The sequence below is a fragment of the Aedes aegypti genome, chromosome 2 (genome assembly GCF_002204515.2).
Source record: "Aedes aegypti strain LVP_AGWG chromosome 2, AaegL5.0 Primary Assembly, whole genome shotgun sequence".
NCBI classification, from domain to species: Eukaryota; Metazoa; Arthropoda; class Insecta; order Diptera; family Culicidae; genus Aedes; species Aedes aegypti.
Genome location: NC_035108.1, coordinates 384,301,247 through 384,328,848, shown reverse-complemented (window position 1 = coordinate 384,328,848; position 27,602 = coordinate 384,301,247). Strand labels below are relative to the sequence as shown.

The window sequence follows — 27,602 nt, the reverse complement described above, 5'->3', positions numbered from 1 at the left end:
TTTACTAAATAACAAAATTTAAAACAATTAAATATAAAGAACAGTCTATTTTTAAAAGAAGGCAAAATTTATAATTAAACCAATAGAAGAATGGACGCCAAAAATTATTGCGACAATGACTGGTTACCCCGAAAAGTGGTGACGAGAAAGAACGATAAACAGTCAAAAGAAGGAAGTATTCTGTCACTCTCGGCTATACACATGTTGGCAAACATACTGAGGACGGTTAAACTCGAAAGAACCTCCCATTAAATGAAGAAGAGTGCATATTAGATGGCCAGTTCGTTCACCACCCTGAAATGTATAAAGTTACGACAATTATGAGTGCTAAAAACTTTTGGGGAAGTGGGCTAGTCGGGGAAACAGGATATTCGGGGAACTGGCGTTCCGAGAAACGATATTCAGAGACCGTCATTTGGGGAAAAGTAGCACAACCCATCAAAGTAACTGCAGTAATCGATCTATCTTTTCGCTGATAATTTAAGCAGATCAATGTTGTCGATTGCCGCCCTTTTGTCAGTTGAACTCAAAAAATACTTAAAAAATATAACTCCAAAGAACAGCCTATGCATAAAAGAAGGAGAAATTTATTGAAATTTTAGTTCAACAGTTTCCATACCTATAATTATGGTTACATCATATTTAAAAAAAATAGAACAATTAAAAGAAGGGTAAATTTGTGCTAAATATATGTAAATCTTCAGTGCAAAAATTTGTTCTAATAGCGAACTAATATTTGAAAGAAGGTTAATTTCTTAATAAATAATAAAATCCTATTGACAATAACTTTCCTACTATGCTTAATTTAATCAATGATGAATGATTGTTGAATAAAGTGTAATTTTGTATCAACTAACTCCAAAACAAGCCTGGTGTCATCAGAAAGATTCAATAGAAACGTAAACACAAAAAAATGAGAAATTTTTGGTTTCAGGCGCATTATGCCAAACGACTATTATGCCAAACGACCATTATGCCAAATGACCTACCACCGATAAAAATATGTGAAAATTTAGCTTATTTAATTTGAATTCTTGTCGCTGCTATAGATGACATCCCTATTCTTGATGTTGTGCGATATAACTATACAAATTCCTCGGTTTTCTGTCAGGAACAAGATGGTATCCTAAAGGTGTTCATTTTACCACCCCTTCCCCTACTTTAGATGCTACGATCCTGGTGTGGAACTAATGTCAAATAAAACTACTAATAATGTCAAATATAATTATCAATATTTCAAGCAAAAATCGTCGCAATCCCATATTATCATGATAAGTGCTTTTATATTTAGGTTAAGTTATCAAAACGCCTATTTTAAAGATAAAAATCAAAAGGCCAGTAGGTGAATTCCGGCGAACAATTTCTTCGAAGAGAAGAAATTTTCTTCCATTACGCACCAGCAAGAAAATTTTCTTTTCTTCGAAGAAAATACGCGCCGGAATTCGCCTACAGATCTAGAAAAAGTTTGACTGTAAGAGATCTGAATCTGAATATTTTAACACAACGCTAATAGCTTAATTTAGTTTTACCAAATAATAGATGATAGTGTTGCCTAAAACAGAACACCTAGATACAAGAAAAGCAAAGCTAGGGTTAAAGTGTCTGTATTCTGTTCCCGGTCGGTCCAGGGTCGTTATGAAAATTTCTTTGACTTTCCTAGGCATAGAGTTTAGTCATGTCAGCCGCATGTTATAAGAATACAAAAATGGCAACTTTGGCGAAGAAAGCTATCAGTTAATAATGTAGAGGTGCTCATAGATGGAAGTGGGGGTGTATTCTAATACGATTAGTTCTACAATCATGGAAAGCTCAGTTTATCGAGTATTATTTGCGGACCCTATCAGATCCTCGGAAAAGCAAGTGAGAAGACAACTCCGAGAAAACTACGAATGAGGAAGCATGACCGATGCCATAGATTATAGGATCATTAGGGCATGGTTTTAAGGGGGAAGGTTTGTAGTGGAAAATGTTTGCGGCTTATCTGCAATCTGATTCTGTTTACTGTAGGACGAAAACCCATTATTCATATCGCACGTGCTATACTTTAGGCTTAATCTAGTAAAATCAACCCTAAAATTTCAAATCAGGGCAATATATGTGGACAGTGGAAATTCATTTATTCCTTTACCTGCTTTCATTTACTGTGCTGTTTGAAATAATAGCAAAGCATGTAAATTTTAATTCAAAAGAACAATATTTCCAGGTTCTAGTTTTGTTCCTTTACAAGCTAGGTATGGAGCTGAATTACTTCCCAAAATTACAAATTTGTTTAATTTTGTTACCAAAAAATAAATCACTCCTAACAGGAAAGCGAAGTTACTAGTTTCGAATAATTAAAACCGATCTAACTCTAAAACGTATTTACCAACACTGAACTGTAGTGGAGATCAATTCTTGCCATTAGCTTATAACGACTAAATTTTCTTCAGTAATCATAAATTGCAAATAGGATACCTGTTCTTTATGGAACACAATAAAAACGATAATGTTTACTATATCTAAATTACTAAATTTTTCATTTTGATAATTTTAAACCAGCATCACAGCATGGAACTTTTACCTATGGCATGGGCATGTTCGAATGTGAACGGGAGGACGTTCACTGGAGGAAATTTCTTTCCCTCCCGAACACAGCTTTCGCCAACGGAAAATTTCATTATCACCACCAACTGCACGGTGTGCCTTATTTACGAAAATATCCAATTTTCATCTAAGAAAATTCGTTATGATTCGTCAAACTCACCGTGTCAGCCAGAACGGCTGGTCGTCCTTCTCGGTAGTTCAACCACTTATCGTATTTGTATTTGCCTAAAGGGCACTAGCAGCAACCCTATTATTGAATTACACATGAAAGCAAATATTGGGCCTTACCAACAACAGGGTGAAAGAGAGAAACCAGAACTGAACCAGATTTGGTAAGCACTTCCTGATGCGGATTCCGTTTTTATCATTCCATGTGCATGCATTGGTTGCATCCAAACAAAGTTGAAGGATAGGTTGGCTCGTGCCTCGTGCGTTGCAGACTATAAAATAAGGGAACTGGTTGATTGATAAAAAGCAAGAAGCGAAATAGAAGCAAGATGAACGAGTTTGATTTCCAGTTTGATGCGAATAGACAGGATAACGCTCCCGTCGCACAGTGGCACACGCTACGGTGAAAGGTCTGGCAAAATTCAAAATGTATCTTTAATTATATTTTTTTATGTTTCTCGCAATTAGTATTATACCGACGTATCTTCAGTGATCGGTTTCCCTTCATCAATTTTGAAAAGTACACAAAATTCAATCAACTTTTATAACTCATTACAGTATGACGAAGGACGATGATTTGTTATTATTGAATCAAAAACCGTCGCCCAGCTAAGTTATTAGCTTAAAAGAAATTCGATGAGGAGAAATCGATCAGTGTAGTTAGGTCATTATGATACTGAACGCGAGATTTCAAGTAAGTATACTTGATTGTTAATCGCTGTTCGCGGAGATATTTCATCCAAACAAAAATAATTTTTATAACAATTTTCTTAACCTGGACCACTATGCATCAGTCCGAATCATTATGCGGAAACCGAAGAGGGAGCACGAGACAGCTGCCGGTAAGAGGAATGAAATAGGATTAACAGGAACAAATGGCCTAGAAATTTGGCCCCTGAAAGCATAAATCACTTGAAAACAATTGGATAAAAACTCCGGAACATGAACGCGTGCATCCTTGGGAAGTAGGTGACTGTACCCACACAACCACACATTCATGGGTAGGAATGTAGTCTCTTACTGCGGGAATCATTCCAATTTGGTGCTTCATTTTCTATTGACGTGGTTTCATAGAATACCCAGATTTGTACATGATTGGTATTGGGACATATTCGAGTACATGCTCATTTAAGGTAATTGGTATCACCAACAAAGTCAGTAACTGAAAACATGAAATAAAAAATGGAATATAGTTTAAGATCCATTTTTGCAGAATGCAAATAATATAATCAATCATTATTCTTAACTATGATGCACATATTTTGTGAGCTGTTGTAAAAATCATGTTTATCCCTAAGTAAAAAAAAAATGGTTGAGAAACAATAAACAGTATTCATATAGGGCAAGTGATCCATTAGTTGTGGGTGTTCCTGTAGTTGCGGTAGTGTCATTTTCACTGATTTTATTACACTAGCAACAGAACCGACTCTGCCAATCGACGTATTTCCTTGTTGATACAGAATAGTTGAAAAGTGCGTTCAAATTGCCTTAAAACTGAAGAAATATCACTAAAATTACTAAAACTTGTCTTACTTGTACCAATAGTTGCGGTAAAGTGTTCCTAAAGTGGAGGATCCCATAAGACAACAACGGATACCGCAACTATGAGAACACAAATTAAAAATATACCGCAACTAAAGGAACAGTGTACTAATAGTGGAGGTATTATTTTTCACTGACATGCCGTGGGTTACTGCGATGAAATCATTTTTCTCATTAAATCATTGGTCGTTACTTCCCGTTAAAACATTAACATGTACATTAATTGCGCTTCTTGAATTTAGGCGGTTAAATGAAGTTCGATCGTCCTTAGTACCTTCACTATTGATACATCTATCCTAAGCTAAGAGTTTTCAAAGCTTTTAGGTTCCGAAAATACAATAAGGCACCCTATCTCAGATATTTTAATTTTAGATTTATTTTCATCCACAACAACAGTACTTTTCAGTCGAAATCTTATGAATGGGTCTCAATTGATTCAAAACCATAATGAAAATTTAAATAAAAAAACCTAATATAAACACGTTTTAGAGAACAGCAATCTAAACATTATCATTGAAACCAAATCGAAATCAAACACCATTAGACAGAATTTCAAACATGCTTCGTAGATGGTCAGAATTGTCAAAGTCCAAAAATAGCCCAGAATGTCAGACCACGATCCTACACAAATGTAGTCGAAAATGCATCCACATACAATTAGCTCGACGATGTCTAGACTCTAAGAGTAGACCGCAGATTAGAATGCACTCGTGTTCCCCCGTGATGCTTCTCAAGCAACATTCTTCACCTACCATTGAAAACCACCGAAAAATTCGTTCAGTGATTTATTGGATAAAAATTCTCGAGGGATACATTTTCGTTGGCCGTCAAGTTTCTCATTGACAGTAACATCAGGCAAGTTCTCTTAATACGATATATCAATGCCTCATTCACTAGGAAATCAATCAAACAACAGTTTGGACGTTCTCTGTCGATCGTGTATCCTACCAGATGAACAAATATGATTTTCTCAGACTGATCCAGTCAGTCAGTTCTGACTTCTGGTGTAAGCCAACCGCACACGTTGCGTTGAGCAGCGATTATCCAAATCGAAAACAAATTAAAATCCAATCGAGAAAAAAAAATTGAGGAAAAACACACTCAAGACCAAGTCAAACATCGAACAGCGGCGTGCTGAAGTCTGATTTGGATCTGTGTTTTCTCTGGCGTTTAGGAAGAAAAACATACAGGCACGAAGCCGGGATCAATGCCGATAACCGCACTAAGCGTGGTGAGCATGTTTCAAGCGGTTCGATCTTCACGGCAGAGAAGATCTGTTGTTGTTTTTTTCTTTGGCCGCCGTCATCGCGTTCTTCTTTGGCATCGGAGCAGTTTTCCAATTTAGTGCAAGGAAAATAAATATGTTTTAGCTTATTCTGGGAGCGTGCCTCTTTGGGGATATCTGGTGGTGGGAATTTAACTGGCAATCGTTTCAGCAAAAAGGGATCAATGAAAATTGGAAAATCAACCCAGAGGTCAACTTCAATGAATGGAAACTTCAAAGAGGAAATCGATGGCAAATGTCAAACGAATTCTTCGGTCAGTTGTGCAAGTGTTGATAGATAGCTGTAACGAACAGTCGCTATCAATTCGATCAATACGATGTCAGACCTAAAAAAAGATTTTGCGTTAACATAGAACGAATATATTTGATGTTGGATAAATTCAATAGGCAGTGAATTTACAGTTTCATTAACCAGTTTAACAAATCAGTATCTTCTTGCATCGTACTTTCTTACTGTGCGTACACAAATTCTTTCTGCTCTCAGATTTTTTTTGTAATTACCTGAAGCAATAAAACAGTACTTATCAGTGCTAAAAAACAGTACTTTTCAGCACTTTTTTTACTAATGATCCCTTTCCGATCCTTGTTTGGAATCCGTGCCTACCATTTTCCGTTCGACACGTTAGCGAAAACTAGCGGTGGTAATCCTTCTTGGAGACCGTCTTGTGAAAAACCTCTTAAAAAGATACAGCTTCTTCCATTCATTCACTAAACATGATTGCAACCACGAACAAAAGGAAGAGTAAATCTCTGAAATCACAACTTCCTTAAAAAAGTAGAGTTTCAAACTGAAACTAAACGTGGCAAAAATTGAAGTAAGGACCTTTCTCCGGAATGCGCGCTTTCTTCCAATGGTGATATGGTAAATGTTGATAATTGCATCGAAATGAGCAACCAGTTCGATGCTTTCACGGTGTCTCTGGTAGAACAACATTAATATAAAAAAATCAGTATCGCTAAAACATCCACCATATGAAAGCTTAGGCTTTCCCCTTTCATTTGAGACCTGTTTGGAAATGTTCTATCGGGGGGTCATGAACATTTTTTTCAAAACAGTACAATGCCGTTTTTTCAATACTGATTTCTTAATTATGGTTCACACAGTCATTTTCTTTCATGCTTATCTAGGTAGCCTTATCTAGGTAGGTGAGAAATTTTACTACGAATAGTTAACCAATTAATAAAAAGGATTTAGATTTAGCATTATACCATTCTATTTAAACCAATTATATACACTACATATCGATAAAGTAAATACGGATAATACGGCTTACAAATGCTCACTATTGTACATTACTACAGCTCAAAGAAGCTGTCAATCATATGCTTCGGAGTTCTCCGGAACCTTAACATGATTCCAAGCAACTTTAAAATCGAAATGCACGGTTTCACTGGCTTGTTTCCCATATTTGCTCAAACCACTTCCTGTGATTTCATAAAACTCCGGAATATGATAGCGGAAATATGGAACTTCGAGCTATTGGGAAAGCAATCCACGTTTTTGAAAAGTTCTCAACTTTTCTGCAAAATCATCATCCAGACTCATTTGAAAACAACTTTTATGTACCTGATCAGAATGATCAAGCGCCTGAAATACATTTTTTCATTTAAAAGAGATAATTTACAGAACAGTACGATAAAATACAATTGCTAGCAAACTTAAATCCCATTACACTTCCAAAACATGCCGATTTTTCAAAAGCTTCTGACAGTTTCATCTGGTGAATCCACATTTGTTGTGGCGTTAGCAACTGATGATCCTCACCTGTGATAAAAGAATTATTTTAAGGTCATCTTTATGAATCACACAATCAAACTGCTGATGCTTACCCATTCCTTGACATAATTTGGATCAATGTATTATACTTTTTTGTCAATTGGATTTACAACACCTAGTGTCATATGCTAGGAAGGTGGTGGGCAATTTGTTCGTCGGGTGATCCATCGAGCAGTGGATAGTAAATACAATTGAAGAACTGCTTCGCCAGTTTATGGTCCGAGCCGAGACTTTTCCATTTCGCGGACGCGTATGTGACAAAGTATTCGTGGATGACCAGCTAAATTGGATAAATCTTTTTTATGTGGTACAGTATGGGCAAGGAAATGTTGAACTACCTCCCATTATTACGAAAACCAGATTGACGATTTTCAAAACTCCACCAATGCTCGATAATCGACAGGGTAAATGATTAAAGGACCCTTCTCCATCGCTTGCAGATCGAACTGCCCAGGCCAACCCCCCTTTTTGGACGTCACATAATCAACTAACCCCTGAACTTTCTTCTTCTTGGCATTAACGTCCTCACTGGGACAGAGCCTGTTTCTCAGCTTATGAGCACTTCCACAGTTAATAACTGAGAGCTTTTTTTGCCAATGTTGCCATTTTCGCATTCGTATCTCGTGTGGCAGGTACGATGATACTCTATGTCCAGGGAAGTCAAGGAACTTTCCTTTACGAAAAAATCCTGAACCGACCGGGAATCGAACCCAGACACCTTCAGCATGACTTTGCTTTGTAGCCGTGGACTCTAACCACTCGGCTAAGGAAGGCCCTTGAACGCATTTATATGCATTTACATTTACGTTATTACAGTTTCTGCATTATCGTTCAAATCAAAGTGCAAATGTGTTACCTCTAAAAACCCCTGAACTGATTGGTTAGGTCTGCTGATTTTCAAAGCGATGTTTGGGGCCATTGCAACATCCAAACCTCTTAGACAGCTGCTCAACTGCAACGCTCATCTGGTGCTCAAATCAATTTTTTTTTAATCAAAAACAAGTCATCAGCGAACAAATGGTTTTTTTTTAGGTTGCACAGATGTTGAATAAGATTCTCAGTTGGGTGGTAAACCGTGTAGATTCGACAACCAACCAATTCAATTGGCACTTACTTTTTGCATTACTGTGTCTACCACGTTTTCCCTTCAGTTTTGGTGAGATTGTTGTTCTCACATCATTACATGCTTCGAGTGGTAGGTTTTAAATTGTATTTATATTTATACGGTGCTATATTCAAAAGTTTGAACTGGTTACTGAACGAATAAACGTGCAAGCTCGACATATTTTTGTAGGACAATACCATACTGTAATCCTGATGTCGTGAAGAATGTGCTGTTCAATAATATCAACCACTATTGCAGACACGGTTGCAGACACAAATTCTTTAAACACAATACGCAAATCTTCGAACGATTGTCTTCATGGCTTTTCGGTTTCATGTTTCAGGTCTCCTGACAGAGTGTAGTGTAAATATATATATTTATTATTAGGTGTGGAATTGGGATATATTTATTGTAATTATTAACAGGCATGCCTCTAATCAGCAAACCAAAATGTTGACCCAAAACAATGAATTAGTTTTGTATAAATGAATAAATTTTGATTAAAGATATACAATTTTACCATTTACTGAATTTATAATCAACTGAACAGCAACACTGCCAAAACAAAAACAAGCTTATTTTATGGAAATCTGAACAAACAGATGTCTTTGTAAGACGCTGTTGAGCCCAATTCAACTCGATCACGCTTACCAATACTACTATCAGGAAGAGCTAACACTAATCTTTCTGATAGTGGTGTTAGTTTGCATGGGCGAACTAAAAAGGGCTCAACAGCAACGTTTCTGAAAAAAGGCTCAAGACCTCTCCAGCCCTTTTCAAATGTTTGTCCAGAAATATTTGTCATGGCCTTCTACGGTTCTATTGAGTTGTCATCATATGGTACAAGCGATTCATTGTATCATACTATTGGTGGAAGAAGATCACCTATGGTACGTATCTCTTACTAAAATAAAAAAAAAAATGTTCAGGACCCCCCGATAGAACATTTTCAAACCGGTCTCAAATGAAAGGGGAAAGCCTAAGCTTTCATTTGGTGGGTGTTTCATCCATACTGATTTTTTTATATTAATGTTTTCTACCAGAGACACCGTGTTTAGACAAATTTTTCGAACACCAAATCGATGCAGCCTCTTGAACTCCATTAGGGGTAAGGAGAATGCTTTTTCGCTTCCTCACGTGAATATCTTTTTTCGCTCACACTTATTTTCCCTAGAGTTACGATGGAGGATAACCGAAAATCTTTCCACTCCTGGGATAATTTCTTTTTCACCCCATCATATTTTCGCTCACCAACTTCTCCCGAGAATTATCACTATGTGGATAAACAAAAACTGGTGCCGCCGACGGGATTCGAATCTACAACATTGCTAAAAACAGCCGCGATGCGTGCACGCTATCCATGCTACCACATCAACTTGACGAAAGCAGCAGTTAATTTGATGCATAAGAGCAACTGCAGCTTGCGGCGATGGACACATAAAAAGTTCTCCATGGAGAGGAGAATGATAAAATAAAATTCTCACAGCTGTGGAGTTGTGCCATTATCTATTTTCGCTTTGTTTTGTAGACGGATAATTTCGCAAGGCAGCTTTTTTTTTGGTGATGGAGAAATCCATCATCGTGAGAGTGAGTGAGAATTCGGAAGCTTGGTGAAGATGAATCAAAGCCAAACCTCAAATTTTCAAGAGAACACATCTGGAGAACCATACACCCGTTTGAGCGCCACCAGCGAGTGATCAATCGATTAAGTTTTCAGTTTAAACGGATGTTCGGTTCTCCAGATTCGTGCTCTTGAAAATTTGAGGTTTGTCTTCGATTCATCTTCACCTTAAAGATCGCGAACTTCTTCTCAAACATCTTGAAGAGAAGAAGCAAATTTTTTTACTTATGACGACAAAACTGAAAGTTCAAAGTCGTCTCGAAGGTTCTTCTCACGTTAAGGTGGAGGAAAATACCAAAAAGTTTGTATGCGCAACTTGCGGTGGCAATCATAAGTCTAATTTTTGGGATGGCCCTTAGCGCAAACCATTCATGGAGGCTCATACCAGGGAGATGAACGGCAACGATTTTCTTAGCTGGAATTCTCCTGGCAGAATCTCCAACATTTTTTATTTTTTATTGACCGATCGCTTACGTGCCCATCACGTAAAATATAATTATGCTCTTTCAAAAGCTAATTTTCTTTCGTCGGATAATCATTCGAAACTTTAAAATTTGAATCGAAATACCCAAGGAAATTCATATGCCAATGTTGTCGCGGGTAATTTCAGCAAATCCTCTTAAAATTTTCTTCCTGCGGGTAACCGTTCGAATTGTTTCAAATCAAATAGAAATACCCATGCCTATGTCAGCGTAACATCTATTCCGCCTCTTCATCAACGGAAAATCCCAACAGAAAATGTACTTACTTATAGTATATGTCTCCCTCTGATTTTGATTTTTTAACTGAACAATGTGGTATAAGTAACATTTACTTATACAACTGTTATTGGATTACGTTTCTCTAAGAAATCCATATATTTTTTCAGTATTTTGAATTGAAATGCTCGTTTTTTGAATGGTAAAGAGGAGCTGTTAAATTTTCTAGCAGCCAATAACATACATATAGGGTAGAAGCACCGGTTTTGGCCATAATCCAGTTGTGGCCATAGTGGATTATACACCGTTTTACATAGCCAATCAGCATGAAACTTTTTGTGATCCGTAGATCACATTCATATGATAGAGCTACATTCATTTACTCGTCCGAATTGATTCAAAAAAAAATGAAAAACAACTAATTTTCTTTATAATTTTAGCTCCCATACACCTATTTTGGCCATGGTTCTATTTTGACCACACTCATAAGAAATCTATGTGGTTGACCAATTTAGGAACCGAAGTTAAGTCTATAGCCGAAACTGGTTCTGGTGGCTTATATTGACCAACGATATTTTCATATGGAAATAATGGCTATAGCTCAGTTTCGATATTTTAAACACATAATATGGATTGAAAGCATGGATTTAACATATTTGTAGAATAAATACGGCTTCTCATACAATTTTTATTGACATTTTTTTTTAGGCTGGCCAAAACCGGTGCTTTTACCCTAGCAGTTATTAATGAGTGTACTAGTGATTTGGTCTTAACCGACTCGAGTCAACTTTGTAGCCAACTGGTTTCTCATGCTAATTTTGATTCTGGTCATGTCCCTGTTACATTTCAAATGTCCCATAAAGCGATTCTCAATTCTCTCACCTCCATTTTCAATTATTTTCGAGTCGACTGGAATACATATGAAACATACATTGATAGTAATCTTGATGTTAATATATCTTCGCAAACAACACTTGATATTGACAATGCTCTCGAAACTGTAACAAATTGAATTTATGAAGTAAGGAGCATTACAATACCAAAATGTGAAGTAAAATACGAATTCGTGTTTATAGACTATGATCTTAAACTCTTGATTCGTCTTTAAAACGTTAGGAGAAGGCGATTTCAACGCACTCGCGATCCTGTTTAAAAAAATGTATGGCAGGATCTGTAAAAATAAATTAAAAATGTATGTAATGTAAAACTGATAGGCGCACGTATGATAAATAAATTACAATTACAATAGAGTCTGTTTCACAGATTACTGCGCTATTAAGACTTCAACATTTACTCCCCTTCTGAAGCAGAAAACACATTTTTTGCAATTGTCATTACCGGAAAATCAACTCGGCAGGTAGACATTGCTTACACGCGAGCAACACGAATCTCATTCCAAATTCTACAAATGGATGTGTCAAACGCATCGACGACCTGACACGCACAGAGCGACAGAACCATCGTTCTAAGTCTCGTGCAGCTAACATTCTTTCTTCTGTTTCTATTTTCATTTCATTTATGCATGTCACTCAAAGCCTGTCAAGACAACACTGAGAAAAATTTAGAATAAACTCCATAAAACACGGGTAGAACGAAGCCAAATTTAACGGGCCAACGCGAAACTTGATCCTTACAGTCAGTGTGAACCAGATGGAGAAGAAGCCTCGCCTTCGACTCCGAGCTCCAAGGACGAAAGGAGACAATGTACCGTTTAATGATAATGGTAATTAGAAGTAAAGCCTTAGTCGCCGCACACAAGTTCCAGTGTAATTTGAGGCCACCGTTTTTGGGTTCGGATATGGGCCAGTGAGAGCGTAATTAGCTTTCAAAAGACTTGCGAACGGTGCAGCGGCATAGCTATGGGTTCAGTCGTATAAGGGGTAGTCCATTAATTACGTTAGATAATGGTGAAGATTTTTCAACCCTCACTTTACAGCGAGGTGTATTGCATGGCAATCAAAAACATGTACGATTCGTAAGGAATCCCACAACCTTTTTTCGCATAACTCCTTACGTAATTAATGAAAGGACCCTCAGTTATACGTAGTCATATGGTCAATGCCGATCGGTGCGGTTATTTGAGCCTGAAACGTTCTGCTCGAATTCAAGTTCATGATAAATGAGGTCGGGTTATAGACCGCTGGTTTAGGTGAATGCATTTCCACTGAAATTTGCATATCAAATTGGGCATTGCAAATCGAATTTAGTTTGCTAACATATTCCTCTTTTCAAACAAAATAACAATCATTAAAATTGATTCCCTTCCCCGGTTTTTGGTAAGACGCTTTGTATAGTACCTATTATAATTTTGATTAGATGCTTATCCGACCATCACTTTATTCAGACACAAAACATACAACAAAACCGCTTATTCATGCCGGGACCCGTGTATTTCTCCATAAATTACGATCCTTAATCAGCGCCTTGCAGTTCCTTTCGTTGTCCCTCATGGTGAGACTCGACCAACTGTCCGATCCTTGATGGTCGTTTCAATGTTCACCATTTCCCGTGTGGTCGCTAATGACTTATCTGAGAGCTCGATCAGGCTGCCACAGAAGTGTCCCATTTTTCGGAAGAATATGGAAAATAATGACGAGTTTGAATCGGTATATGGTTTCGAACGTAACCACAGAAGTTTGTATCCCAAGAGGGTGAAATCTTGTGGGGTGTTTTGTTGTAGGGTGTGCGATATAGGAAATATGCGCTGGCTTGTCAAATGTCGGCATGGATCTGAATAAACCCTTGAATAAATTCTTATAGGCATTTATACTTCAGAAAGCTTTCAGGAGCGTTTTAAATTTGTTTGTTCATTAATGAAATGATTGTATTCTCTCCATGATCAAAGTTGCACTGAGAATAATATTCGCAGCTATGTGGTCTTGTTATGGAATAAAGAGGTCAAGAAAACCAAAACAAAAAAACCAAACAATAATTAAAAAGAAACCCAACAGATACTAGGAACTACTGCAAAAGGTTCAATGACGATTCCTCAGGAAATTGTACCATACATTTTACATGGAATATTAATAAAAAATAATTTTGGTGTTCCTCGTGACACTAAGTTGGACGTTACTCTATGTATTTTCTTCATGATATTGTTTTGAATTCTTGAGAAATTCATACAATATTTATTCAGATACTACTCCAAAGATTTCGTCAGGAATACATCCATTAATTGTATCATGGAAAGTATTTTTCCAAAATCTTTTTTGGGAGTTCTCAAGTATTTATTTAGAAATATTGCTATAGTCTCCAGAAATTCTTCCAAAAATTTTACAGGGTTAGGCAGAGATTGTATAAGAAGTTTCCCGGAATGTATCTGCTGATTGTTCGTCAATATTTCCTTAGAATTTCCACCAATTGTTTTGATTTAGGACTCCATCCAGAATTGAATCAGTAAATTGTGTAAGGTAGGTCCGTCCAACCATTTTGAACTGCGGACCAATTCGATATTTGATGCAGGCTAAATTTTATGAGTGTACAAGGCATCTAAACATTTTCGTCAGCCTTACTGTTATTCTTCTGAATGAGTGAATTGATGCTGAATATGCTGCTTAAGTTTCTTTAAAATAGTTTTCATAATTTTATGAGGATTGTGCTCAAGATCACGTTAATATCGAGCCCGAGAGTCTATTAAAAACCGTGCATAGGATTTTGTAACAATAAAACGACAACAAACAAATAAACGACATTATGAAAATTATTCTCAGAATTCTGTCAGAAGTGTACATCAGATTCAATTAGAACACCATGCTGTAGTTTTATCAACGTAATAAAACTTAATTAATGTAATGAACCTGAAAGTCTATAAGTTGAGGTATCGTACACCCTGGATCGATATATAGCAAAAGCAATGTAATCCCTAGTGTGAATATTATACATGATATTGTTCTATTAAACACTTCTATGGAGAGTAATCTTCGAAAATTTTTGTAACTGCTCGATAGTATCAAAAACACCATTTCATGCCAAAATTTGACTTTACAATTTCTTCTGATGCATAAATGCATGAAAAGTTTCCTGCATTGGGATAGAGTCAAAACAAAAACTAACGTTTCTACATGTATGCATATTTCCATTATCGCATTTGCCAGACCGGGACTAGTCCTCCCTACATCATGCAGAAATCGAAGAAGGGGGAATGCACGAGCTTAATTAGTCATTCGAGTCCCTTTCAGTTTTGTACAGTTTCTTTTACTTTTTCTGCATACGTCACGCCAAGAGTCCATGCCTGCGGCGTACGTTGACCGACCAAGGGCCATTCCTGGTCTGACCTGTGGAAAAGTGCAAAACATCGAAAACCGTTCTACAACTCCTACCCACTGCAAACGAACGTCTGCCTGGTTCTAACAATAATAAAGTCGAAACGGCTGGCGCCTCAATTGAAAGTGAGATTGTAAAACTATATCCTGCGGAGTGAGTAATAACGCCGCAGATATTGATAAACAGTTGCTGATAACATGCACGGGTGGATTCCTTTAACAAACCGTTACGTTGCAAAAAGTGGAAACAATTGAACCAATCCTTTTCAGTGGAAGTCACCTGGAGCAGGTGGGGTACCGTCCATAAATGTGTATCCTAGTCCTTACCAGACAAAAAGTTTTTCCATACAAAACAGAAATCATTCCATAGAGAAAGAATTATGACAAGTTTCTCATTTTTTTGCATTACGTTATATACATATGTCACTTCATCTATTATTACCTGTCGAAAGAACATTAATCAGCCTTACACCATTATTGATTGGTCTATTATCGTGCAGCCGCCGGAGACGAGCGGTTTCCGTCGTAGACGCTATATTCTATTAGTTTTCTATTTCGGTATGATTTCGAAAAGTTCCTGAAGCAGTCAATCCGGTGTGAAACGGAATTCTTTCGTGTGGTGAACAGGAAACCGTTTCGTTCTAGGAATTGTGTTGAAAGCCAACAAAAGGTGGAAGGATGTGAGAAGACGATTCATTAGGATATCTGTGATTGGTTACGAATCACGTGGGAGGGTAAGAAGAAGTTTTATTTCATTTCAAGGTTCCACAAAACGAAATGGACAGCGCAGAATCGTTGATCAGATTTACCGGTGTTTCTATGGTGACTTGTATTTGATAAACATATCTAAATGAATTGTAACGAAATAGCAAAAAACGTACTATCGATTTTAATAAATTCCAACAGTTTTATTTAGTGTAAACTTGCATACATATAGGGCATTCCATAACTAATGTGAGTTATGAAATTATTCCGTGCAAGTGTTTTACCAAGAATCTGTATTACAGATTTTTTGAAATAGAAAACAAAACACAGATATACAGATTTCTTCCAAAATTATACAGATTTTTGTGCAAAAAAACTTAAAATTTAAACTAAGTTGTGTCAATTTTTCAATGTAGTTACAAATTATTGGTATTTCCTCGAATAATTTTCATGTCTACCTAAATTTTAGGGATTCAGATTTGAAATACAGATATTTTGCTTCAAATTAAATTACAGATTTTAATATGGAAACCCCACCACTTCTCCGGTCAATTCTGTGAGGTTATTTGGATCACATTTAAACATTTTGAATATCGGACATTCTAACTGAAATTAATGTGTTTTCGTAGTAACTTGCACAAATTATACTTCATAGATAACAGTGAAATAGTTCGATGACATAGTTTTGATGACCAGCTTCAAAATACTAGACAAGGATAAAAAACCGGTGAGATATTTTCGTGACGAATTGTATCATTTGATTATATTTCCAATTTTATATGCATTTTGGGTTGGGTGGGACTATCAGGGCACCCGATTGGAGCGAGATGGATAGGAAAAGTGAAACTTTCAACTTTGTATTGATAACATTTCGTGGAAAAAGGGCGAGCTCTTCTTCTCATCTATTGGGTCTTTATGACAAGCAAGGGCTTGATTGTTCGACTGTTTATGTTAACATACTTCTGGAAGAAGAATCCTTTTCTCTTGCGGGTTTCGCGTAAGTGTCTCTGCTTACGGGTCCCCCTGTATTGCTACCGATAGATAACTTGCTACAATAGATGGCAGCCTACATAATCATCATCTAACTGAAATTAATGTGTTTTTATCTACCAGCAAAATTACAGCAGATTACCAGAAAATTCTGCGATACTTGAATAATATGGGTTTTATTTTTTCTAAAGGGTCAATAAATCTTGAAAGATCAGCCTTGAAGATGAATCAGGTGAAGATGAATCGAAGCCACAACTCAAATTTTCAAGAGCACCAGACATCCGTTTGAGCAGAAAACTTGATCGATTGGTTATCACCAGCAGGTAATGAATCGATCAACTGCGGAATTTTAATAACTTGTAAATCAAATCCTTTACACGTACATATAAGTTCGTGGGAAGGAAACTATAATTTAAAATTGAGTTAAATTCAATGCTTATAATTGGGATTTTCAATTATGTATAACTTGAAATTTTAACCGACGAATAAAAATAAACCATTAAACATTCATTGGGATGTCGCATTGTTTATTCGAATATTCAACAAATTATTGTTCTTACTATTCCGAAATCACTATAGCAATTTTGATAGTTTATCGTGAAACATTGAGAAGTCATATTTTTTATACTTCCAGCGCGGCACAAAGTTTTAACGCGTGAAATTGTGCTTTTTTGCACTTTCAGTATTTGTCTCAGGCAATCAATTTTATTTCTGATTTTTTTTATTCTGATTTTATATACTGATCCATGACGAGTAGGGTTGATAATTTGACAGCTATTTGGTTTGGTCGTGAACAGGTTTAATCACGACCTGGACGTTTTATGAGGTACTTTGAATAATAGTCGTAACTCATAGTAGGTCATTTGAAAGTTTTTCAAACATTGATCTTCTATAGATTGTTTACTTTGATGATTTTTTAACTTTATAATGGCTTCGGGGAGATTTTTGTCGTCAAATTAGTTTTATGTGCAGTTTTATCGATGTGCATAATAGCAGTGTGTTAAATCTAGAATAAAATTGAAATTGTTACTGTTGACATCATCTCCGAAATTTACCACAGATCATCAAATCTGCAGTGATCTACATATAAATCATCCAAGAGTCTAGTCACAAGTCTTTACAAGCGTTCGATAAAAATGCAAAATCTATAATTTATTTTAGAATTTTAAAAAGCAAATTTTTCGTTCCAAATTGTGTTTACTGTATTCTCTAACTGAAACACTCAGAACATGTTTTCATAGAATACATTTCAGTTAAAAAAAGAGATTGAAAGTGTTTCTGAAGTTGCAATGATGTCGATGATAGATTCTTGAACGTTAAAAAACATTTAAAAATGAGCTTTCACAAATTATATAGAAATTTTCCAACTAAGAATCTCACCAGGAGTTCGACAGACTTTTCGGCAAATATAAATTATTTTCTTATGGAATTTGTCTAGATTTGATAATTTTTTCTTGTGTTTCCAAAAGATTTCTAAAAAAAATACACGAAGATATTACAAATTACACGAAGATATTTATAGGAATCCTGAAAAAAATTACCTACAGGTGTGTCCAGAAAATAGTATTGAATGCCGATTTGCATGGACAATGCTTAAATTTGGCATGCTGTATTTTTGTTTCCTTACGGACAATCGGCTCAAAACTCTGACAGAGAACTGCTCAATTATGCTCAATTTCATGATCACAAAAACTACATATTAATGAAAATCTTTGAAGTATCTGTTAAAAAGTTAGACACCTGGTGAATTTGTTCTGAATAATAGTAGGGTGGCGGTGCCAATAGTGTATTACCTAAGCAATAAAAAATCATAACATAATAACGGAAAGCCTTAACAGAGATCTTTTATTGTCAACAGAAAGATTTCAACCTCTACAAGGTAAATGGGAAAAACATAAAAAAGCGATACAATTTTTTTGAGCGTAAAATCGCTTGAGCCACTATTGGTACACGTGTTCCAGTAGGGGAAGTGGTGAACAGGGGTGGTAAAATGAACACCGTTCCTTTTACCGAGAAAAAACAAATTTCGATGATTTTTTATCACACACGGACGATTTAGAGCATAAATCTGAGTGTTCGAGTTGATACGGAGGTCAATTGAAGTGAAAATATCAACAAAAACTAAGATTTTAGAAAACCACGTTTGAAAATTAGAACTGACGTAACTTTAAGCTCGGAAGACTTGAGGTTTTTCAGTGAGGTGAATATCGTTATGATATGATGTCAAATCTGATACCTTTAGATTTCTTTTTGAATGGGTTACAATCATTAATGGATGTTTTTGCGGTGGGGCAATGGAAATTTTCAGAAATATTTGTTTTGCTCACGTTTTTTGCGTGGTGTGCATTTTACTACCAACCGATGTTCATTTTACCCACATAGTGCAGGTAAAATGAACATTTGCATCGCTTTTCGATAGCGAAGAAAATATGGGAAAATTAAGCTGTTTTAGTCTGAATCCATGTCGCTGCTATAGATTACATCCCTATTTTTGATGTTGTGCGATAGACCTATACAAATTTCTCGTTTTTCTTTAAGATACAAGATGATTTCCTTAAGGTGTTCATTTTACCACCCCTTCCCCTAGTTGCGCTAGCGCTCCAGTTGTAGAAGTTCCCTAGGATTTCCCTAGGATCAGCAATTAAAATCTTTCGAATCAAGCACAAACAGCTCTGGGATTTTTCTACATTTATTTAAGAAACAGCTTCAGTTGATCCACTATTGGAACACGACGGCAACTACTGGTGCAAGGAAGCAAATTTTTAGCGAAAACCTAATTATTTATATACCTATTTGATAAAATAAAAATCCTCCGAAAATCTAGTTTTATTAATTGGAATTTCTGCTGTATTTTCAATTCTAGTTTTTTTTCTTTACTAATTGTTTCAACAGTTTGCACCCTGGCTACAAACAGACAAACAAGCTGTTTTTACAAAACTGTTGTTTAACAAACATTTTCAAAGCAAAAACTAATATTAGTTTGTGCGATTTCACCTGGAGCTCAACATTTTAACAATATTTTTATTTTTAAGTCGACTTCGAAACAAGGTGACAGCATGAAAAATGTTAAACATTTTGTACGGAAATATGCTTTCACTATTATTATTCTGAAAACAACTGTACGTAGGCTGCGTATGAATCTAGTCAATTGGCTTTCTAGCCAACTATGAATGGTGGAAAGAATCCGAGGGCCTTGCCAGATGTTCATCAATAACCTTTCCAAACAACTTTGAAGAATTATTACTCTATATTACCGTTCAACAATCTAATCATTAATCCTAAAGTACGCTAGTTCCCCTGTCTCCTGATGTTACATAGTTCTTTATTTATTGTAATTAGTACATCACACAAATGGTTTACTAACATTGTTGACTGGGATTTTAAATTCCCTTTTATCAATTTTTTACACAAATTACAATTTGTTTAGTTAGCTGAAGAAAAAAAATTCTGATGCAAAAAAATCTCCAAAATTTCTTTAACCTATATTCAAATAAATGTTATTGAATAAGGCTGATACAAATATTAATTTTCTTTTATGTCACCCCCCCCTTCAAAAATCCGAAAATTTTGAAGGGGAGAAAAAAAAAGATTCATCATTTTTTTGACATCAGTTAGGTTTTTTTAATTTTTAGAGTAAAAACCAGGTAAAATAATGATCCAGATGACGATTGGAAAAAGTTTAACAACTATCGTTAAAAATAAAAATTCGAAAAAATAACTTTTTTTTTCATTTTTAATTTTTTGTTCCTTATTTATTTTTATCCCCCCCCTCGTACCTTCCAAGTGGTCTCGGACATAAAAGAAAATTAATATTTGTATCAGCCTAATACACAGTTTATATAGAAGTTCAATGAGTTACATGTGATTTCCCGATGAATCAAATATTTCATCATATTTGATTTGAAAATTTTAATTTGGATTTTTATCTTAAATTTAAGCTGTGCGCCTCCATACATTGCGTGATCCTACCGGGAAGATGGGTGTGTGGCTACAGAGCGAGGTCCAAACAAATTTGAAAACGTTAGCATGATCAAAAGACCACGGAGGTCTAAAAATCCTAAAAAAAAAACGTTTATTTGACTGTCCGTAACGGAAGATGAGAAAGGTATTAATGAGTTTAAATAACATAACAATTTCTCTCCTGTTCTATAATATGATGGCTTTTAAACAAAAACATAATTAATTATATTAGACAGCGTTGATAGGATGCCAATTTGGATTGCGGATTTTTTGCAAAAGGCAAATTTGTGACATTCGATCCGCGAGAACCAGTTTATGAACGATAACCGCCAAATTCCTCGAGAGACACGATAAGCATAATTACGTCAGTCGGCAAGAAGTACCAATGCTGCGTGTATTTATGTTGTTGATCTTTACTGACGTTACCACCCATCTCTCTCAGTGAAGACAATATCAATCTTTAGCTTTGGTATTGGTATTGGATACGCCTTAAAAGTGGATATCTAACAGCACAGCTAGCGTTCAGTTCCATCGCCCGTCCGTATGAGATGATTGTGATCGGTCAAGGTGGTTGTGCAAATTGACTTCCATCAGAAGATCGCACCGCATCGGACCGAAGTATTGGTGGAAGCATGAGTAATGCTGCTACCTTTGAAATGCACAACCTGTCAGGTTTACAACAGCTAATGAATAGAATAGAAAACTGACTTTGCTTTGATATTAGAGCAAGACTCAAAACTAATCTCTTGATGATATCATAAAATTTAACGGCAAACAGAATGATTCTCAATTGAAATATCAATAAATTCAGCATAACATGATCACCTCTCACTTGCATGTGAGAGTGATCCACGCCCCTGTGGTAACATTCTTTTGAGAAAACCTCCCTAAAGGTGTATGAATCAACAGGTGGCATCAATGGAGAAAAACAGTGTTTTATCTATTGCAATACATTTTTATTTGATATGGGTGCTTCAATGTTGAATTTGATTTTTGAAATTTTCAGCTTCATTGGTTAACGCCCAGAGTTGATACGTGGAGATCTATCCATAAATTTCAAAAACAGTGCAAAGATGTTGCCTTATGATCAACACTCCTACCTGTTTGTGTTGGTGTGCTGCGGGGTCTGTCCAAAGTGGGGCCAAGTTATCCACGCTTCAGCTAGCTCGTAAGGGAACCTCCCTTATTTTAGAAATCACTTAAATTCGATCCAGCTTCTTCCAATTTTGTTTGCTCTTCTCTCATTACGGGTTGCTCACTGCACTTAGCTTTCCAAAAGATTACCGCGTCTTGAAATCACCACCGAAATCGCTAGTAAATGATAAACAATTAATAGCTGGTAACTACACGATATTAAGCCACACCACAAGCTGCCTTTTTGACTTAACCACTGGCTTAACTACCACCACACTGAATCACCGTCGGGCGCACAAGACGGGAATTTTAAATTTTAAGCCACACTCCACACACTCTCAAAACAATGCTGAACTCTCGCGTAACAATTCTAAAGGGCCAATGATCAAATTGTAAACAAATCGGGTTTTGATACCATTCGATAGCATCTCCCACCACCCACAAACTATGCAAACATTGTCAACATAATCATAAAACTTACCGTTATAAACTCGGTTTTCAAAACGGCCAATAACCACTTTTTTCCAAATCATTCATTGGCCCCCGCTCGAAAAGGCCAATGATTGGTTCTCGCTCCATCAAGAGGGCCTACAATCGGAAAATTTCGCAAACTGTCATTGGCCTTAGCATGATGAGAGGCCAATGACTCTCTCTTGCTCATTCATTAAAAACCGAAAAGGCCTAGCCTTGGGCCAAGCACGCTAATAAAATTCTATTTTGGCCAATAAAAAAGGCCCATGCCTTGATGAAAATCGAAAATGGGCCAAGCATTTAAACTCATCATTTTTTCCACATATTTGTCAGTTTTCAGAATAAAATCGATTATTAGCATGTAGTAATAGTGAATCGTCACTCAACTAGCAAGAAATCACATTGATTGATTTGAATACTGAAAAATAGGAATCGAAAATGTGGTGAATAATATTCAAATCGAATTTTCTCAGAGTCAACGATCTGAGGATTGGCCCTTTTGAATTGTTACGCGAGAACTGGCCAAAATGCTCCACGGTTTCCGAGGAGAGCAGCCTGCAACCGTAAAGTAACGCACACCTTTTCGTTCCCGCTCTGGTCAGCGGTGTGCGTTTACGATACGGGGAATAACAACACAACACAAAAGCGTCTACCGATGCAACAGTAGCCTAATAACAACGGCACTGCCGTCGAAGGCTCGATACTAACTCGCAGGAGAAATAAACTAAACCGTTACGTACGGAATCTCGTCGCCGACTGAGGCAACAGACAGCGAACGGGCAACCGGCTGTGCGAGAAAGTGAACGGCTTTGGCTCACGATATGATGATGGGTGAGTCCGATGAGATGTGAGAATGTTTATGTTTTGTGCTGTGCAATAGGGTGTCTGTCAATATATACATTATAAAAATATAACGGATAGGAAAATGTTCGCATTGAAATAAGAATAATGCTTGTTGTTTTGACCTATCGATCTTTGTTTGAATTTTTTTGAAATACAGTCAAAATTCCGTAACTCGATATTGAGTTAGAGAACCATAAACTAAAATGAACGATGAAGTGGTACGAACCGTGAACCGTGAAGTTTTTAAATTTGCTATTCCAAAAAAGATTGACTAATCATGCACGCTTTTTGATGCGCGTTTTGTTCCTCCTCAATCCAATTGCATCGATAGCCCCGTGCGTAAGCGTTCACGTTGCATATTTTTAAACATAAAATGGTATTTTTTCTGTTGAAACGCCATGGTAAAATTAAATGCTCAAAATATCTAGAACAGGGTGTCGACCGAATTTTGAAAATAAAATTCCCTGACTTTCCCTGACCTTCCAGTCGTTTTCCAGAAAAAATCCTGGCCATGTCGATTGGTTTGTTTGGCAGAGTTTATGTTTTAGGTCGTATGAATAAACTGAGCAATAGTTTTAACGATAATTTTCTTAAAGTTGATATGATAAAACTGAGCACATGGGTATGCACTTTTCAAACTTGATAATTTGTAATAATAAAGCAGTAAAAGCTGAGTAGAAGCTAAGTAAATTCTGAGTCATCTACTGATCGTATTGAAACCTTCAATCGCAAAAGTTACTTTTAAAATTGTAGAAAACGATGTATTCGGATGTTGAACTACCTCAGATATAATTTCACAAGTTTCAGGCATAAAGGACATTTTTGGACACCTTCCGCAAGCTGATTATACCATTTTTATACATAAGACGTCACTCTATTAAGATCATTACTATGCTTTTTTATTGGAAGGACTTTTTTCCTGAAATTTGGCTACTTATTTTTAAGGTAAAATTACAGCCATTGTCAAAGAACTTTCTTTGAAAAAATCATCAAGGAATTCAATAAAAAAATCTCAGAAATTCCAATTTAAATTCTTAAATGTATTTTTCCAAGTATTCCTCCAGTACTTCTTTGTCCAGGAACTCCTCTAATATTTCTCCCAGAACCTGCTCAAATGTTTTATCCAATCACTTTAATATCACAAAGAATTATTGTTGTGAACGAACGGATTAGCAGGTGCATTGTGTCCCAATTTTCCCACCTGCTGTCCAGCTCGTCTCTATCATGAGCAGGGGTGCCATTATGCCAGATTAATCGGTTCAGTTACTTGCTCTAACTATAGTTCGATAAGAGCCTGTTGTGAAAAATGAGGCAAATTGGTGCAACCATTTTTGAGTGATGAGTATTTAGGTATTTAGCTATATAGGGGATGTCGATCTCTCAAAGCCAGGCTATCGACATGATGGAGACACCATCTTCTATGGTGACAGAGGGCTCGATTGGCTTGTCAGATAGATCGGGCCCGGGACATCCTGTCTACTGCAAATCGCTGCAGTTGATATAGGGCATGTCCATTGCCTGCTCAAAGCATTTCGGAATATTCTCAAAACCAAGTAATCAATGATCAATATCGACGCAGATTCCACAAATAAACGAGTTTTTTTTAGAGCTGGTGAAAAAATGGTACAAAACTATCGAAAAACCAAATAAATCATGGCGAAATGAATGAAATGAACTAATAAATAATAGACATAACACATATTGTTCTTACAAACAATTAAAAAAAGGATTTAAATTAACCTTTTTATTTTAGCTCGATCTACGGGAAGATGTCCTACTAACCTTCCAAGTAATCACACAAACTATCAAATAATTATCGATCAGATTCCTTCAAATTAAATTCCTGAAAGTTCTGCTTCCATGGATTTTATGGATTCACAAATCTTAGATAATGATCTTCATAATTTTTGGAGAATTTCCTGTATATTCTCAGAACAAAAATCAAACTGGACATATATGTAAGTAAGCTCCTGAATAAAATCCTGAAGTAACGCTTGGAATTCACGATATTTTCATGAAATCCTGGAAAATTGAAATTGAAAAATCATAATTGAAATAGATAGCAAAATGGACAAATATCAATATAACAGCACTTTGCGGTATTATCTTTATTGATTCCAGAAACGACATAATAACAAAATAAGGAATTATGTCTAGCAGATTTGTGCTCTTGAAATTTTGAGATACGGTTTTCATCTTCACCTAAACACGAGAATCTTCATTGGTTGTTCTCTATATTTCGTATTATCAGTTTAACTTGGATATTTTGGGCTAACTATTAAAGATTCACATGATTTGATGAAGTGAGTTCCATTTTTCCTCAAGATTTTGAAGAGAAGACAATGATTTGATCTAGCAAACTTTAGAATTAAATATTAATAAAGCAAGCTACGCCAACTTTGAAGAAATTGTTCAGAGAGCACAGTTGATGCTTTTCATTTCAGAAAATTTTGGATTCTAAGAATAAGTATAGGTAGTAAAGTACATCTCACTTTCATATGCATAAAAGCGTCTTCTCAATCAACTTGTTTGGTGTTGTAGTATTGAATATTTTTCCCTGACCTTTAGTGAAATTCCCTGACTTTCCCTGACTTTCCAGGTCAAAAATCGAATTCCCTGACATTCCCTGACTTTCCAGGTTTTTTCAGGTAGTCGACACCCTGTAGAATAAATACGAAAAAAAGTCTGCACAAACCGCGGTTTTATTCCATTTTTACTTCATTCTTATGGGAGGTTATTTTGAGTTGTTTTAATCAAAGCTGGATGTTCTTTTCCCAGATCATTCGTTGCATGAAATATTGGGCAAATGCGCATTTTTGTAAGCTTAACAACATCCACGCGATGTATCAAATCGGTATATTGTGATATGCAAGAAAAATCAACGGAATGTAATTATCTCAAGGCCCGTAGCCCGTCATTCGTTTTGGCAACAATGATGACTTTTCAGCTTGCATTTCAAAGTGATAATACTCAGTATTGATAGTTTATATTGACTTGAAGTATCAATGTACGCACTAACATGCATAAAGTATGCTGATACTTATTCAACTGTGTCAGTGCAAAACCAACCGATTTTCTTTGATTCGAAATCGTGAGATGAATTAGGAACAAGCATCAACGACGCGTACAAATTGCAATGACGGCCTACTTCGCCTTAAAATGTCGATATAGCTTTGCAGTTATAATTTTTGGATTCAATTACCGTGGAATATATTAAAACTCTTTACGAAAATTCAGTTCCACTAAGATTTTTTCGAAAAACTTTTCATGTCATTATTTTATTTCATGAATCCCAATTTCGAAAAGTGGAAATTTTCCTTTAAGTTTATTGATGGTTTATAGAAGAGATCTTCAAGAATTCCTATAGCGAATAAAATTATAATTCATTACTATCTAAAATCCGAAATTGAGAAAAGTCAATTATTCGACAACAAGCTTTTAAATAAACTGTTAAAAATATATCTTATAATAAATCGATTATTTGTATAAATACTGTTTATATTTACTTTCTTCTTTGGAATAGTAGAACAGTATTTAATATGTGTATATCATATCAATATACTTACCGACATTCCAACATACAACATTTTAAACTAAACTAAATTTTAATGCTCTATATGAGTGTTTAAGTCCTTTATTACATTGTTCAGATGTAATAGAGTAGGGTAAGACGGGGTGATACCGCCTTTCTAAGCAATTTATTTTCTAGGTTCAAATCAAGATCTTTTCCAATGCAGCATGTCGTTTTGAAGGCGTAGTCATGATCAAAAATTATCACAGTTGTAGTATTTCTCTCAAGAAAGGACTCGAGCGTTGTAGTATTTGTAGAAACTTATTTATTTTTCGAGACTTGACAAAGTACTTATCATGATTGTTTTGAGCGACGGGGTGAAACCGCCCACCTACTGTTCACTGTGATTCTAAGCGACCACTGCATTTTTTGTACCCAATTTTGCTGAAAACATAAATTCACTATGATTCTATGAAGCATTATTAAATTCAAACTATTCATATTTTGGCAAAATCGATTCTTAGTAGGGGAACTTACGTATTCTCGGCAGTCTAAGCCGATGCCGCGCTTCTTTTGTAACTTTCTCGGACATCAGCAGACAAATTCCGTGTTTGTCTGTTTACATTTATGCGCTGCTCAATCAAAAACGTTGATAATCCAAAAATAAGTTCACAGAATACCAGTCAAGATCACTGAACTCATTATAACTTCGTGAAATAGTGATCGTAGAGCAAATTGTTTGTAAGCGTTTAAAAAATGCTAAAATCTCATCAATTTGTAATATTCAAATATAAAGCCTCAAATACTCTCGATTCGAACGAAAACAGCTCTGACATGAAGTGTCATACTAAAGGTATCAGTAATACGTATTGCCAAACGTGCAAATATTTGGCAAGGCATAACCCAGGGGGGCATCAAAAGACGATTTCCCCGTAGATTACAAGAAA

General features: G+C 36.0%; 1 protein-coding gene across 2 annotated transcripts in view; it reads right to left on the bottom strand.

Moving 5' to 3' along the window:
- Positions 1-23,057, bottom strand: part of LOC5576030 (CD109 antigen) — a 71,124-nt gene extending 48,067 nt beyond the window's left edge. The window contains exons 1-2 of one of the 2 annotated variants that reach the window (XM_021846922.1): positions 23,010-23,057; positions 21,797-22,007 (exon numbers count right to left, since the gene is read on the bottom strand). The gene's annotated coding sequence lies outside the window, so the exon portion shown is untranslated. Of the gene's footprint in view, positions 1-21,796; positions 22,008-22,954 lie in introns of both variants that reach the window. The other variant, XM_001655921.2, reaches the window with a different exon arrangement.
- Between the last annotated feature and the right edge of the window lie 4,545 nt (positions 23,058-27,602).